General features: G+C 46.0%; 1 protein-coding gene across 3 annotated transcripts in view; it reads left to right on the forward strand.

Moving 5' to 3' along the window:
- The window catches only part of LOC123992488 (small G protein signaling modulator 2-like), a 210,185-nt gene that overhangs the window by 1,313 nt on the left and 193,930 nt on the right, over positions 1–14,942 (forward strand). The window lies entirely within an intron of this gene.

Consider the following 14,942-nt stretch of genomic DNA (forward strand, 5'->3'; position numbering starts at 1 on the left):
CACGGTCACTGAGCCCCAAAAAAAGCATAATTGTATATTTCATCATTTGCCCTCGGTTTAAAAACTGGATGGTCAGTTGGAACTATTAATGTGAATGTCAGAGATTGTTGGTTGGAAATACATGTTTTACAATACAGAGGTGTCTACCAATCAGCTAGCAGTGTGTCACTGGGGGTGTCTACCAAACAGCTCGCAGCGTGTCACTGGGGGTGTCTACCAAACAGCTAGCAGTGTGTCACTGGGGGTGTCTACCAAACAGCTCGCAGTGTGTCACTGGGGGTGTCTACCAAACAGCTAGCAGTGTGTCACTGGGGGTGTCTACCAAACAGCTAGCAGTGTGTCACTGGGGGTGTCTACCAAACAGCTAGCAGTGTGCCACTGGGGGTGTCTACCAAACAGCTCGCAGTGTGCCACTGGGGGTGTCTACCAAACAGCTCGCAGTGTGTCACTGGGGGTGTCTACCAAACAGCTAGCAGTGTGCCACTGGGGGTGTCTACCAAACAGCTCGCAGTGTGCCACTGGGGGTGTCTACCAAACAGCTAGCAGTGTGTCACTGGAGGTGTCTACCAAACAGCTCGCAGTGTGTCACTGGGGGTGTCTACCAAACAGCTAGCAGTGTGTCACTGGGGGTGTCTACCAAACAGCTAGCAGCGTGTCACTGGGGGTGTCTACCAAACAGCTAGCAGTGTGTCACTGGGGGTGTCTACCAAACAGCTAGCAGTGTGTCACTGGAGGTGTCTACCAAACAGCTCGCAGTGTGTCACTGGGGGTGTCTACCAAACAGCTAGCAGTGTGTCACTGGGTGTGTCTACCAAACAGCTAGCAGCGTGTCACTGGGGGTGTCTACCAAACAGCTCGCAGCGTGTCACTGGGGGTGTCTACCAAACAACTCGCAGCGTGCCACTGGGGGTGTCTACCAAACAGCTCGCAGCGTGCCACTGGTTTCAAAGTGTTCTATGTAATTCTGATAGGGATATCATGAAAAGTAGCTTATTGTCTGCAATTAACAAATCAGAATTAACATAAAAATGACCTGAAATTGTTTTTTTTTTAAATGTGTTTTATACGCTAATGATACCCTCTTCATGTTGTACATGAATTAAGTACTCAAGCTGAAATACATGGAATAAGAAGACTTGACCACAAAGTATTTGATTGCAATTAGTCATTTAATTTCATTATTTTTTAAAAACCTTTATTTAACCAGGCAAGCCAATTCTTATTTTCAATGAAGGCCTAGGAACAGTGGGTTAACTGCCTTGTTCAGGGGCAGAACGACAGATTTGTATCTTGTCAGCTCGGGGATTCGAACTCGCAACCTTTCGGTTACTAGTCCAATGCTCTAACCACTAGGCTACGCTGCCGCCCCAATATGTAGTAGTTTGGCATAAATCACAGTGAAACATTATTCTGTGTACTAAACACATCAGATTGTGTCCCCTGCCATATAATAATGTGTTCTTAACGGACTTGTCTTGTTAAATAAAGGTAAAATAAAAAATATATAACATTTGACTTGACATAATGACGTGTGAAGAATAGAACGATCATAACATCTGTGATGCCGTGAATACATTAAAACAGAGACACAAGACTGTTAGAACAGCTTCCCAACACACAGACCAGGCGGTCAGCGAAAGGACTGTGTGATGTACCTGTGGGGGTACTGGGACTCACACTCAGACACAGGGACTTGGTGACAGCAGCATGGTGCTCTGGGCTCTAGTCTTTGAACGTTGCCTCCTGGTTATATTCACTGGTGTTTAGAAATCAAATAAATGGCATAGATGAATGGTTAATAATGCTTCCTGTTGATGATAACACTAGCTTGTTTGAGGAATGTGTGCCGATGTCTGTAATGATGCAGTGATGCCATATGACTGCCTATGTATAGGATTACATGCACCGGTGCGGAGAGTTTTCCGGGCACTTTCAAAGTTTCAAAGTACTAGGCTTGATCTGTGTTCGAGAAAACGTTACGTAGAAGTTTGTTTTGTTGAGTTCATTCATTGACACCGATGAAGACAATCTTGTGGAAGTCTCTCCTTCTGTGTAGCCTAACGATTGTATTGGCCAGACAGACTGGTCACTGTGAAGCCTAACGATTGTATTGGCCAGACAGACTGGTCACTTTGTAGCCTAACGATTGTATTGGCCAGACAGACTGGTCACTGTGTAGCCTACAGATTGTGTTGGCCAGACAGACTGGTCACTGTGTAGCCTAACGATTGTATTGGCCAGACAGACTGGTCATTGTAGCCCAGACAGACTGGTCCTGTGCCTACAGATTGTATTGGCCAGACAGACTGGTCACTGTGTAGCCTACAGATTGTGTTGGCCAGACAGACTGGTCACTGTGTAGCCTAACGATTGTATTGGCCAGACAGACTGGTCACTGTGTAGCCTAACGATTGTATTGGCCAGACAGACTGGTCACTGTGTAGCCTAACGATTGTATTGGCCAGACAGACTGGTCACTTTGTAGCCTACAGAGCCAGACAGACTGGATTGTATTGGCCAGACAGACTGGTCACTGTGTACAGAGACAGACTGGTCAACAGATTGTGTTGGCCAGACAGACTGGTCACTGTGTTGGCCAGACAGACTGGTCACTGTGTAGCCTACAGATTGTGTTGGCCAGACAGACTGGTCACTGTGTAGCCTACAGATTGTGTTGGCCAGACAGACTGGTCACTGTGTAGCCTACAGATTGTGTTGGCCAGACAGACTGGTCACTGTGTAGCCTACAGATTGTGTTACTGGTCACTGTGTAGCCTACAGATTGTGTTGGCCAGACAGACTGGTCACTGTGTAGCCTACAGATTGTGTTGGCCAGACAGACTGGTCACTTTGTAGCCTACAGATTGTGTTGGCCAGACAGACTGGTCACTGTGTAGCCTACAGATTGTGTTGGCCAGACAGACTGGTCACTGTGTAGCCTACAGATTGTGTTGGCCAGACAGACTGGTCACAGATTGTTGGCCAGACAGACTGGTCACTGTGTAGCCTACAGATTGTGTTGGCCAGACACTGTAGACAGATTTGTGTGTAGCCTACAGATTGTGTTGGTCAGACAGACTGGTCACACAGATTGTGTTTTGTAGCCTACAGATTGTGTTGGCCAGACAGACTGGTCACTGTGTAGCCTACAGATTGTGTTGGCCAGACAGACTGGTCACTGTGTAGCCTACAGATTGTGTTGGCCAGACAGACTGGTCACTTTGTAGCTTATTCTAAAATGTATTAACATTTTTTTAGGTCATATAATTGATTCTGTTGGAAAGGGGAGAAATTGTGCTTTACAATGGTATTGACATTACAGTTGATCTGGAAGCTCAGTTAGAGCATGGCGCTTGTTTAGTGGGCGATCCCGGGACCAATATAGAATGTATGCACACATGACTGTAAGTCGCTTTGGATAAAAGCGTCTGCTAAATGGCATATATATATATATATATAAGTGTTACGTTTTTTTGTGGCGCTAAAATAAGGGCAATTGTTCGGACCAAGGCGATGTACGAGTTTACGTTAGCTAGCTTTTTTTTAATGACCAGCACTGTAGGTGCGCAAGACAACTTTACCAGCATCGTTGCATACTTATCGTTGAATCGTGACATATGAAATACGAGTGATAGTGTAATCAGTGTGTAATAACTACGTTAAAAAATGCATGAACGCGTTACATTATTATGTCATATTCAGGTCCTGATTGGTCAACAAGCTTAATTGGCACGTCAAATAGTGTTAAATAGTATATTTTTTTGACACAGTAAGACACAAAACGGCGTTCCATAGAAATCCTGGTTTGGAATGAAATGACTGAACAAATGAACAACGAAACAGCACAGCAAGTAAGTGAAATAAATAGGTTTTGATGATGTTTTACTGGTAATGGGGACATAATTGCCAACAAAATAAATAATGGTCAGTGTGGTGTGTGTGTGTGTGTGTGTCTGTAACCTTTATTTAACAAGACAAGTCAGTTTACAATGATGGCCTACCCCGGTCAAACCCGGGCGACGCTGGGCCAATTGTGCTCCACCCTATAGGACTCCCAATCATGGCCGAAAGAGAAACATCCTGGATTTGAACCAAGGATTGTAGTGATGCCTGACCACTGTGGCCGTGTGTGTGTGTGTGTTAACTGTTTAATTGTACTAGAATGATTAAAAGGCCACTAAAATTCAAAATATCGTATATCGGTATTGTTTTTTTTTGCCAAGGAAACTATCAGATATCGGTATTGGCCAAAAATGTCATATCGGTGAATCACTAGCACACACCCTGTTGACAGTGCAAGTCAGAGCAAAAACCAAGTCATGAGGTCGAAGGAATTGTGCGTAGAGCTCTGAGACAGGATTGTGTCAAGGCACAGATCTGGGGAAGGGTACCAAAACATTTCTGCAGCATTGAAGGTCCCAAATAACACAGTGGCCTCCATCATTCTAAAATGGAAGAAGTTTGGAACCACCAAGACTCTTCCTAGAGATGGCTGCCTGACCAAACTGAGCAGTTGGGGGAGAAGGGCCTTGGTCAGGGAGGGTTTGTAGCATCATCATATCAAATCCTACCCAAGAAGACTCAAGGCTGTAATCGCTGCCAACGCTGCTTCAACAAAGTCCTGAGTAAAGGTTCTGAATACTTATGTAAATGTCATATTTCAGTTTTTTTTTTAAGCAAAAAAAATGTGAAAATTGTTTATGCTTTGTCATTATGGAATGTTGTGTGTAGATTGAGGGTCATTTTTTTCTTTTAATCCATTTGAGAATAAGCTGTAACGTAAGAAAATGTGGGAAAAGTCTGAATCCGTTCCACTGTATAGTGTATTACTTTTCCCCAGGGCCCAGAGGCAGAGTGCTTTTCCCCAGGGCCCAGAGGCAGAGTGCTTTTCACCAGGGCCCAGAGGCAGAGTGCTTTTCACCAGGGCCCAGAGGCAGAGTGCTTTTCCCCAGGGCCCAGAGGCAGAGGGCCCAGAGGCAGAGTGCTTTTCCCCAGGGCCCAGAGGCAGAGTGCTTTTCCCCAGGGCCCAGAGGCAGAGTGCTTTTCCCCAGGGCCCAGAGGCAGAGTGCTTTTCCCCAGGGCCCAGAGGCAGAGTGCTTTTTCCCAGAGGCAGGGCCCAGAGGCAGAGTGCTTTTCCCCAGGGCCCAGAGGCAGAGTGCTTTTCCCCAGGGCCCCAGAGTGCTTTTCCCCAGGGCCCAGAGGCAGAGTGCTTTTCCCCAGGGCCCAGAGGCAGAGTGCTTTTCCCCAGGGCCCAGAGGCAGAGTGCTTTTCCCCAGGGCCCAGAGGCAGAGTGCTTTTCCCCCCAGAGGCAGGGCTTTTCACCCCAGAGGCAGAGTGCTTTTTTCCCCAGGGCCCAGAGGCAGAGTGCTTTTCCCCAGGGCCCAGAGGCAGAGTGCTTTTCCCCAGGGCCCAGAGGCAGAGTGCTTTTCCCCAGGGCCCAGAGGCAGAGTGCTTTTCCCCAGGGCCCAGAGGCAGAGTGCTTTTCCCCAGGGCCCAGAGGCAGAGTGCTTTTCCCCAGGGCCCAGAGGCAGAGTGCTTTTCCCAGGGCCCAGAGGCAGAGTGCTTTTCCCAGGGCCCAGAGGCAGAGTGCTTTTCCCCAGGGCCCAGAGGCAGAGTGCTTTTCCCCAGGGCCCAGAGGCAGAGTGCTTTTCCCCAGGGCCCAGAGGCAGAGTGCTTTTCCCCAGGGCCCAGAGGCAGAGTGCTTTTCCCCAGGGCCCAGAGGCAGAGTGCTTTTCCCCAGGGCCCAGAGGCAGAGTGCTTTTCCCCAGGGCCCAGAGGAGTGCTTTTCCCCAGGGCCCAGAGGCAGAGTGCTTTTCCCCAGGGCCCAGAGGCAGAGTGCTTTTCCCCAGGGCCCAGAGGCAGAGTGCTTTTCCCCAGGGCCCAGAGGCAGAGTGCTTTTCCCCAGAGCCCAGAGGCAGAGTGCTTTTCCCCAGGGCCCAGAGGCAGAGTGCTTTTCACCAGGGCCCAGAGGCAGAGTGCTTTTCCCCAGGGCCCAGAGGCAGAGTGCTTTTCCCCAGGGCCCAGAGGCAGAGTGCTTTTCCCCAGGGCCCAGAGGCAGAGTGCTTTTCCCCAGGGCCCAGAGGCAGAGTGCTTTTCCCCAGGGCCCAGAGGCAGAGTGCTTTTCCCCAGGGCCCAGAGGCAGAGTGCTTTTCCCCAGGGCCCAGAGGCAGAGTGCTTTTCCCCAGGGCCCAGAGGCAGAGTGCTTTTCCCAGGGCCCAGAGGCAGAGTGCTTTTCCCCAGGGCCCAGAGGCAGAGTGCCATAGGGAATGACATGCCATTTGGGATGCAGACAGGGTACGAGGAGAGGCAACGCTTTGATTATTTTGGTGAGATAAGTTCCCGACCTGCAGTATTGGGAGTTCCCTTAGCTTGGTCAATCTGTCCTCGTCTGAACTGATCGAACGACAGATGTGAGGAATGTGTATTGATTACCTATCGCTCCTGATAACCTGACCACCGCCTAGAAACGTGACTATTATTACTGGGGATCCAGTTTGTCTGATGTACATTGTATATTCTCCTTCTGTTCCCTATTGAAAATCAATGCATTGATGGTGTACACTACCCAGAATGCAATGTAATGTAATTGTTTGTCATTTATAACCTGTGTCACCTGAAATGTACTATAGGGTTTGTGTATACATTAATACATTAGACCTTTAAACACAGAAAGAAACCTGCATGTGAGTCAGTGAGACAGGAAGCAAAGCCCCAGCTGCAGCTCCTGGTTTAAAGGTCTCTGTCTCTTTAAACCGCAGTCAGCCACCTCAGCGTTGCCTGGCAACTGAAAGCATCAGCAGCTAGCTAAGAAGTTAAATCGCATCAATTGACGATTAATACTGCCACAACTCACTGGCCCTGTCTCCGTCTGTGTCTGCCTCTCCTGTTTCTGTCTTTGTTTCTCTATCTCAATTACATTACATTTTAAGGGCTTTATTGGCACGGAAAACACATGTTTACATTAGCAAAGCAAGTGAAATGAATAATAAGCAAAAGGGTAAATAAACAATAAAATATAAACAGTAAAGAACTGTCTGTCAGTTGATGATGTACTAATACTACTCCCACAAGACAGTGCTGTTTTTAGTTGAAGTGTATTTCCCTTCAATTCCCAATCTTTTAACCACAGAGACGTTCTTCCCTTCAATACCCAATGCTCTTAACCACAGAGACGTTCTTCCCTTCAATACCCAATGCTCTTAACCACAGAGACGTTCTTCCCTTCAATACCCAATGCTCTTAACCACAGAGACGTTCTTCCCTTCAATACCCAATGCTCTTAACCACAGAGACGTTCTTCCCTTCAATACCCAATGCTCTTAACCACAGAGACGTTCTTCCCTTCAATACCCAATGCTCTTAACCACAGAGACGTTCTTCCCTTCAATACCCAATGCTCTTAACCACAGAGACGTTCTTCCCTTCAATACCCAATGCTCTTAACCACAGAGACGTTCTTCCCTTCAATACCCAATGCTCTTAACCACAGAGACGTTCTTCCCTTCAATACCCAATGCTCTTCGTTCTTCCCTTCAATACCCAATGCTCTTAACCCAGACGTTCTTCCCTTCAATACCCAATGCTCTTAACCACAGAGACGTTCTTCCCTTCAATACCCAATGCTCTTAACCACAGAGACGTTCTTCCCTTCAATACCCAATGCTCTTAACCACTTAACCAGAGAGCGTTCTTCCCTTCAATACCCAATGCTCTTAACCACAGACGTTCTTCCCTTCAATACCCAATGCTCTTAACCACAGAGACGTTCTTCCCTTCAATACCCAATGCTCTTAACCACAGAGACGTTCTTCCCTTCAATACCCAATGCTCTTAACCACAGAGACGTTCTTCCCTTCAATACCCAATGCTCTTAACCACAAGACGTTCTTCCCTTCAATACCCAATGCTCTTAACCACAGACGTTCTTCCCTTCAATACCCAATGCTCTTAACCACAGAGACGTTCTTCCCTTCAATACCCAATGCTCTTAACCACAGAGACGTTCTTCCCTTCAATACCCAATGCTCTTAACCACAGAGACGTTCTTCCCTTCAATACCCAATGCTCTTAACCACAGAGACGTTCTTCCCTTCAATACCCAATGCTCTTAACCACGACGAAGACAAGAACTTTGGTTGTGCTTAGCTGCTGGGTTTAGGATGGTCAGGATATGAACAGAAAATGACAGTTGATGTGCTGTGGTCAGAGGCGATAGGACAGCCACCTGCTGAGCATGGCCGATGTTCGGGTTGCTCTGTCTAGTCTTTTAGCCACGACAATACAGGATAAGTTCTGCACTATGTTTAGTTGTGTTGGATGTGGATTGGTTACGACAACTCACAACTTACAACCAACAGCTCCACAGGTGGGGGTAATGGCCAATGATTCAAAGGTCCATGGTCACACCGTTACAGGCTGAGGCTAGTCTAAACGGTCCACGGTCACACCGTTACAGGCTGAGGCTAATCCAAACGGTCCACGGTCACACCGTTACAGGCTGAGGCTAGTCTAAACGGTCCACAGTCACACCGTTACAGGCTGAGGCTAATCCAAACGGTCCACGGTCACACCGTTACAGGCTGAGGCTAGTCTAAACGGTCCACAGTCACACCGTTACAGGCTGAGGCTAATCTCCACGGTCACACCGTTACAGGCGGTCCACAGTCAAACTGTTACAGGCGGATATCCTGGATACAAGGCTAATCCAAACGGTCCACGGTCACACCGTTACAGGCTGAGGCTAGTCCCCCCAGTGTACAGGCTGAGACTGTTACACGGATATCCTGGATAAACTGCCCCCCCCCCCCCCCAGTGTGTTGAGAGCACAGGAGGTTGGTGGCACGTTAATTGGGGAGGACGTGCTCGTACTGTAGTAATGGCTGAAACGGCATAAATGGTTTCCGTGTTTGATACCATTCCATTCACTCCATTCCAGCCATTATTATGAGCCATTTTGACCTCCAGCAAGCCTCGTGATTGGAGCCATCACTCACTCTCACCAAGGGCTGTAGCAGTAAGTGGATCTGATAGGTTTGGTGAATCATTAATCATTTTGAGTCTCTCACCGAAATGTGTTTAGAGTGACTGATGGGGGAGTGGAGGTTTGAATCGTGAGAATAGTGGGGATAGGCGAGTGGGTGATGGCCCAATCATTCAATAGCAGGTCACTCTGCCCCACAAATGCATCTTATTGGGCCACTACCTACAGTCAACCTTTGCAAAGTGGTACAGATTTGCCGACTCTGGACTCGAGAGTTGCAATTGCTTTCTTGGAAGCTGTGTCATTCAATGAATCTGTGAAACTGCATCGAAGCTGCTACTGGGAATCGTTGTATGGCAGAGACTTAACCACACCTATGATATCGCTCTAATATACTCCATTTCTCTGTTTGCTATAATCGCCTGGATGCACGTTGCACCAATGGCACCTTCACTGTCATATTGCACACAGAGGGCCCAAACCTCATTCCCATGTCTCTTCCCCGAAGAAATATCCTCTCATTATGCAGCTGGGTACTATGTTATCTCAGCCAGTCTGACTCAGAGTCAAATGGCACACTTATTCCCTATATAGTGCACTACTTTTCACCATAAGTGTGCCCTGGGGCGGCAGGGTAGCCTAGTAACCGGAAGGTTGCAAGTTCAAACCCCCGAGCTGTCGTTCTGCCCCTGAACAGGCAGTTAACCCACTATTCCTAGGCCGTCATTGAAAAGAAGAATTTGTTCTTAACTGACTTGCCTAGTTAAATAAAGGTTTAAAAAATGTTGGCATGTACTTAGAGAGACTACCTTGGAGGCAGAACTCCAGTTTCTCTCCTGAGGTTGTTACATGAAATACAAATGGCACCCTATTCCCTATATAAAACACTACGTTTGACCAGGGCCCGTAGGGCTTTATGTAGGGGATAGAGTGCCATTTGGCAGGCTGAGATTTGGCTCTGCAGAAATGAAAGGAAACACCATTGGATTAGCAGTACAACAACTATAGAGCTACAGGTTATATGGGTTCTGGTAAAAAAGAAAGAATAAGGTAGTGCACTATGTAGGGAATAGGGTGCCATTTGTCATTCCGTGAATGCCAAAAAGAGGATTGATGAGTGAGGGTCATTCCAGGAAATGAGTGCTTTAACTGGTTTCACTGATGGGTCATTCCAGGAAATGAGTCCTTTAACTGGTTTCACTGATGGGTCATTCCAGGAAATGAGTGCTTTAACTGGTTTCACTGATGGGTCATTCCAGGAAATGAGTCCTTTAACTGGTTTCACTGATGGGTCATTCCAGGAAATGAGTCCTTTAACTGGTTTCACTGATGGGTCATTCCAGGAAATGAGTCCTTTAACTGGTTTCACTGATGGGTCATTCCAGGAAATGAGTCCTTTAACTGGTTTCACTGATGGGTCAGTCCAGGAAATGAGTCCTTTAACTGGTTTCACTGATGGGTCATTCCAGGAAATGAGTGCTTTAACTGGTTTCACTGATGGGTCATTCCAGGAAATGAGTGCTTTAACTGGTTTCACTGATGGGTCATTCCAGGAAATGAGTGCTTTAACTGGTTTCACTGATGGGTCATTCCAGGAAATGAGTCCTTTAACTGGTTTCACTGATGGGTCATTCCAGGAAATGAGTCCTTTAACTGGTTTCACTGATGGGTCATTCCAGGAAATTAGTCCTTTAACTGGTTTCACTGATGGGTCATTCCAGGAAATTAGTGCTTTAACTGGTTTCACTGATGGGTCATTCCAGGAAATGAGTGCTTTAACTGGTTTCACTGATGGGTCATTCCAGGAAATGAGTATCTTTTGCATCCTTTTGATATTTTAAGTAGAAATTGGACTTTTCACAGTGTCATGGATGTGCTTTTGCAGCAGACAACCACACCAGGTTCCACTCCTATCAACTAGAAGCGGATCCAGTGGGCACCCCAGCGAGTTAAGTTTACTCGAGGGGCCTGGTCAGGCACCAGACCTCAACCCAATAGAGCATAATGGGATGAGTTGGAATGGCTGTTCACAGCATGCATGTACCGCCATCTAATCTGCAGCAACTGCGTGATGCCATCGAAATGCCCCAAAGAATTCAGGCTGTTCTGAAAGCAAAGGGGGGGGGGGGGTTCCAACCCTGTAGTAGATTGTTGTACCTAATAAACAGGCTAGTGAGTGTATGTGCCTGAAGTGAATGGTATTGTTTTACTGCTCTAGCTATGTGTATCAGTCATTAGACAGAGAGGTACAATACATGTATCCTTATGTAACACACAGACAGTCAGAGTGATCTACAAGGTCCTGATTAGCTTTGTGTCCTGTTCTGTTCCAGAACCTCTTTATTTGCAGTGTTCCAGAACCTCTTTAGTTGCAGTGTTCCAGAACCTCTTTAGTTGCAGTGTTCCCGAACCTCTTTAATTGCAGTGTTCCAGAACCTCTTTAGTTGCAGTATACCAGAACCTCTTTAGTTGCAGTGTTCCAGAACCTCTTTAGTTGCAGTGTTCCAGAACCTCTTTAGTTGCAGTATTCCAGAACCTCTTTAGTTGCAGTTTTCCAGAACCTCTTTTTGCAGTTGCAGTTTTCCAGAACCTCTTTATTTGCAGTGTTCCAGAACCTCTTTAGTTGCAGTGTTCCAGAACCTCTTTAGTTGCAGTGTTCCAGAACCTCTTTAGTTGCAGTGTTCCAGAACCTCTTTAGTTGCAGTGTTCCAGAACCTCTTTAGTTGCAGTGTTCTGTCACTGAGTTTGTCACTGAGCATTGGCTTAATCATCATTTTCTTTGGTTGTAGACTGGTTATATGTGCCTGTTGTAAATCCCTGTTATATCTTTTCAACAGTACTAGGGTTGCTATGGCTCCTAGTAAATCCCTGTTATATCTTTTCAACAGTACCAGGGTTGCTATGGTTCCTAGTAAAATCCCTGCTGTAGCTTTTCAGCTGTACTAGGGTTGCTATGGTTCCTAGTAAATCCCTTTTATATCTTTTCAACAGTACTAGGGTTGCTATGGTTCCTAGTAAATCCCTGTTGTAGCTTTTCATCTGTACTAGGGTTGCTATGGTTCCTAATATTTGGAAAAGTGGTATAGGTATATGAATGATATGTTTTAGTGTGTGATTATCCACGCATGTGTGTGGCGTCCCAGCTTGTTCATTTCTAGGTAACTGCATATTAGCGAGTTGGTGTGACCCTGGCTGCTTTAATCTGCATCCCAAATGGCACCCTATGGGAATAGGCGCCCTGTTCAAAAGTAGTATACTACACAGGGAGTAGGGTACAATTTGGGACACAGCTGTAGTCTATCTTCCCCTGCCCGCCTGTCTGTGGCCGTGTTTCTGTGTGTGTGTGGCCGTGTGTGTGTGTGAGGGAGACTGAGGTACAACGTAAGCACTGGCCTTTGTTTGAGAGAGAGAGAGAGAGAGAGAGAGAGAGAGAGAGAGAGAGAGAGAGAGAGAGAGAGAGAGAGAGAGAGAGAGAGAGAGAGAGAGAGAGAGAGAGAGAGAGAGAGAGAGAGAGAGAGAGAGAGAGAGAGAGAGAGAGAGAGAGAGAGAGAGAGAGAGAGAGAGAGAGAGAGAGAGAGAGAGAGAGAGAGAGAGAGAGAGAGAGTCCATCACCTGAGACTAATTTACCCCACAAGACATGCCACCAGAGGTCTCTTCAAAGTCCCCAAATCCAGAACAGACTATGGGAGGTGAACAGTACTACATAGAGCCATGACTACATGGAACTCTATTCCACATCAAGTAACTGATGCAAACAGTAGAATCAGATTTTAAACAACAGATTAAATACACCTTATAGAACAATGGGGACTGTAAAGCAACACAAACATAGATACAGACAAATGTAAACACACACACGATAAAATATACACTATACACACATGTTCACGTGGATGTTGTACTGTAGATATGTGGTAGTAGAGTAGAGGCCTGAGGGCACACACTTAATATATTGTAGATATGTGGTAGTAGAGTAGAGGCCTGAGGGAACACACTTAATATATTGTAGATATGTGGTAGTAGAGTAGAGGCCTGAGGGCACACACTTAATATATTGTAGATATGTGGTAGTAGAGTAGAGGCCTGAGGGCACACACTTAATATATTGTAGATATGTGGTAGTAGAGTAGAGGCCTGAGGGAACACACTTAATATATTGTAGATATAGTGTGGTAGTAGAGAGTAGAGGCCTGAGGGCACACACTTAATATACTGTAGATATGTGGTAGTAGAGTAGAGGCCTGAGGGCACACACTTAATATATTGTAGATATGTGGTAGTAGAGTAGAGGCCTGAGGGCACACACTTAATATACTGTAGATATGTGGTAGTAGAGTAGAGGCCTGAGGGCACACACTTAATATACTGTAGATATGTGGTAGTAGAGTAGAGGCCTGAGGGCACACACTTAATATATTGTAGATATGTGGTAGTAGAGTAGAGGCCTGAGGGAACACACTTAATATATTGTAGATATGTGGTAGTAGAGTAGAGGCCTGAGGGCACACACTTAATATATTGTAGATATGTGGTAGTAGAGTAGAGGCCTGAGGGAACACACTTAATATATTGTGAAATCAGTTATGAATGTATTGTTACGTTTAAAAATGTTTTTATAACTGCCTTGATTTAGCTGGACCAGAGGAAGAGAAGCTGCTGTCTTGGGAGCAGTATATCCCAAATAAAATACAAATGTCCTGCCTCAAAGCATCAGACAGGGACCTCAAAATGGAGTCCAATCCAAACGCACAGGCTGCATCCCAAATGGAGCCCTTCGTAGTGGCCGATTTTGGTGGTTTTGGGACTGTCTGTCAGACAGGACGCAATGCTTTCTGATGGTGTCAAGTGACCTCAATATTTCTAAAGGTGTCGCGCAGGGGTTGATTTTGGTGGTTTGGGGACTGTCTGTCAGACAGGACGCAGTGCTTTCTGATGGTGTCAAGTGACCTCAATATTTCTAAAGGTGTCCCGCAGGGGTCGATTTTGGGACCTGTCCCTTTTTACTATTTATACACTGAGTGTACAAAACATTAGGAACACCTGCTCTATCTGTGACATAAACTGACCTTGGTGAATCCAAGGTGAGAGCCATGATCATCCCTTATTGATGTCACTTGTTATAAGGATCGGACCCTTTTTTTCACCAATTTAAGGCCTAAAATGACATATCCAAAGCTAACGGCCCTGTAGCTCAGGACCTGTAGCAAGGATGTGACATATTAATGATACCATTTGAAAGGAAACACTTGAAATGTGAACACCAACCAGTTTCTACTTGCCATATATTACTATATTATATAACTGTGCTTGGATGTTTCACAAAAGTTCCCGAACCTTTTTACTCTCATAGTTTCTACAGATTGTAAATTAAAGATACATTTTTTTTCACATTTCAAATCACACAGCAGTGCTATTTGCTGAATCCCCAATATACAGTTGAAGTTGGAAGTTTACATACACCTTAACCAAATACATTTTAACTCCGTTTTTCTTGACTTTGTTGTCCTTCAGCCATTTTGCCACAACTTTGGAAGTATGCTTGGGGTCATTGTCCATTTGGAAGACCCATTTGCGACCAAGCTTTAACTTCCTGATTGATGTCTTGTGATGTTGCTTCAATATATCCACATAATTTTCCTGCCTTATGAAGCCATCTATTTTGTGAATTGCACCAGTCCCTCCTGCAGCAAAGCACCCCCACAACATGATGCTGCCACACCCATTCTTCACGTTTGGGATGGTGTCCTTCAGCATGCAAGCCTCCCCCTTTTTCCTCCAAACATAACGATGGTCATCATGGCCAAACAGTTATATTTTTGTTTCATCAGACCTGGGATATTTCTCCAAAAAGTGCGATCTTTGTCCCCATGTGCAGTTGCAAACCGTAGTCTGGCTTGTTTATGGTGGTTTTGGAGCAGTGGCTTCTTCCTTGCTAAGCGGCCTTTCAGGTCATGTCAATATA

Source organism: Oncorhynchus gorbuscha, linkage group LG13 (assembly GCF_021184085.1).
Source record: "Oncorhynchus gorbuscha isolate QuinsamMale2020 ecotype Even-year linkage group LG13, OgorEven_v1.0, whole genome shotgun sequence".
Lineage (NCBI taxonomy): Eukaryota > Metazoa > Chordata > Actinopteri > Salmoniformes > Salmonidae > Oncorhynchus > Oncorhynchus gorbuscha.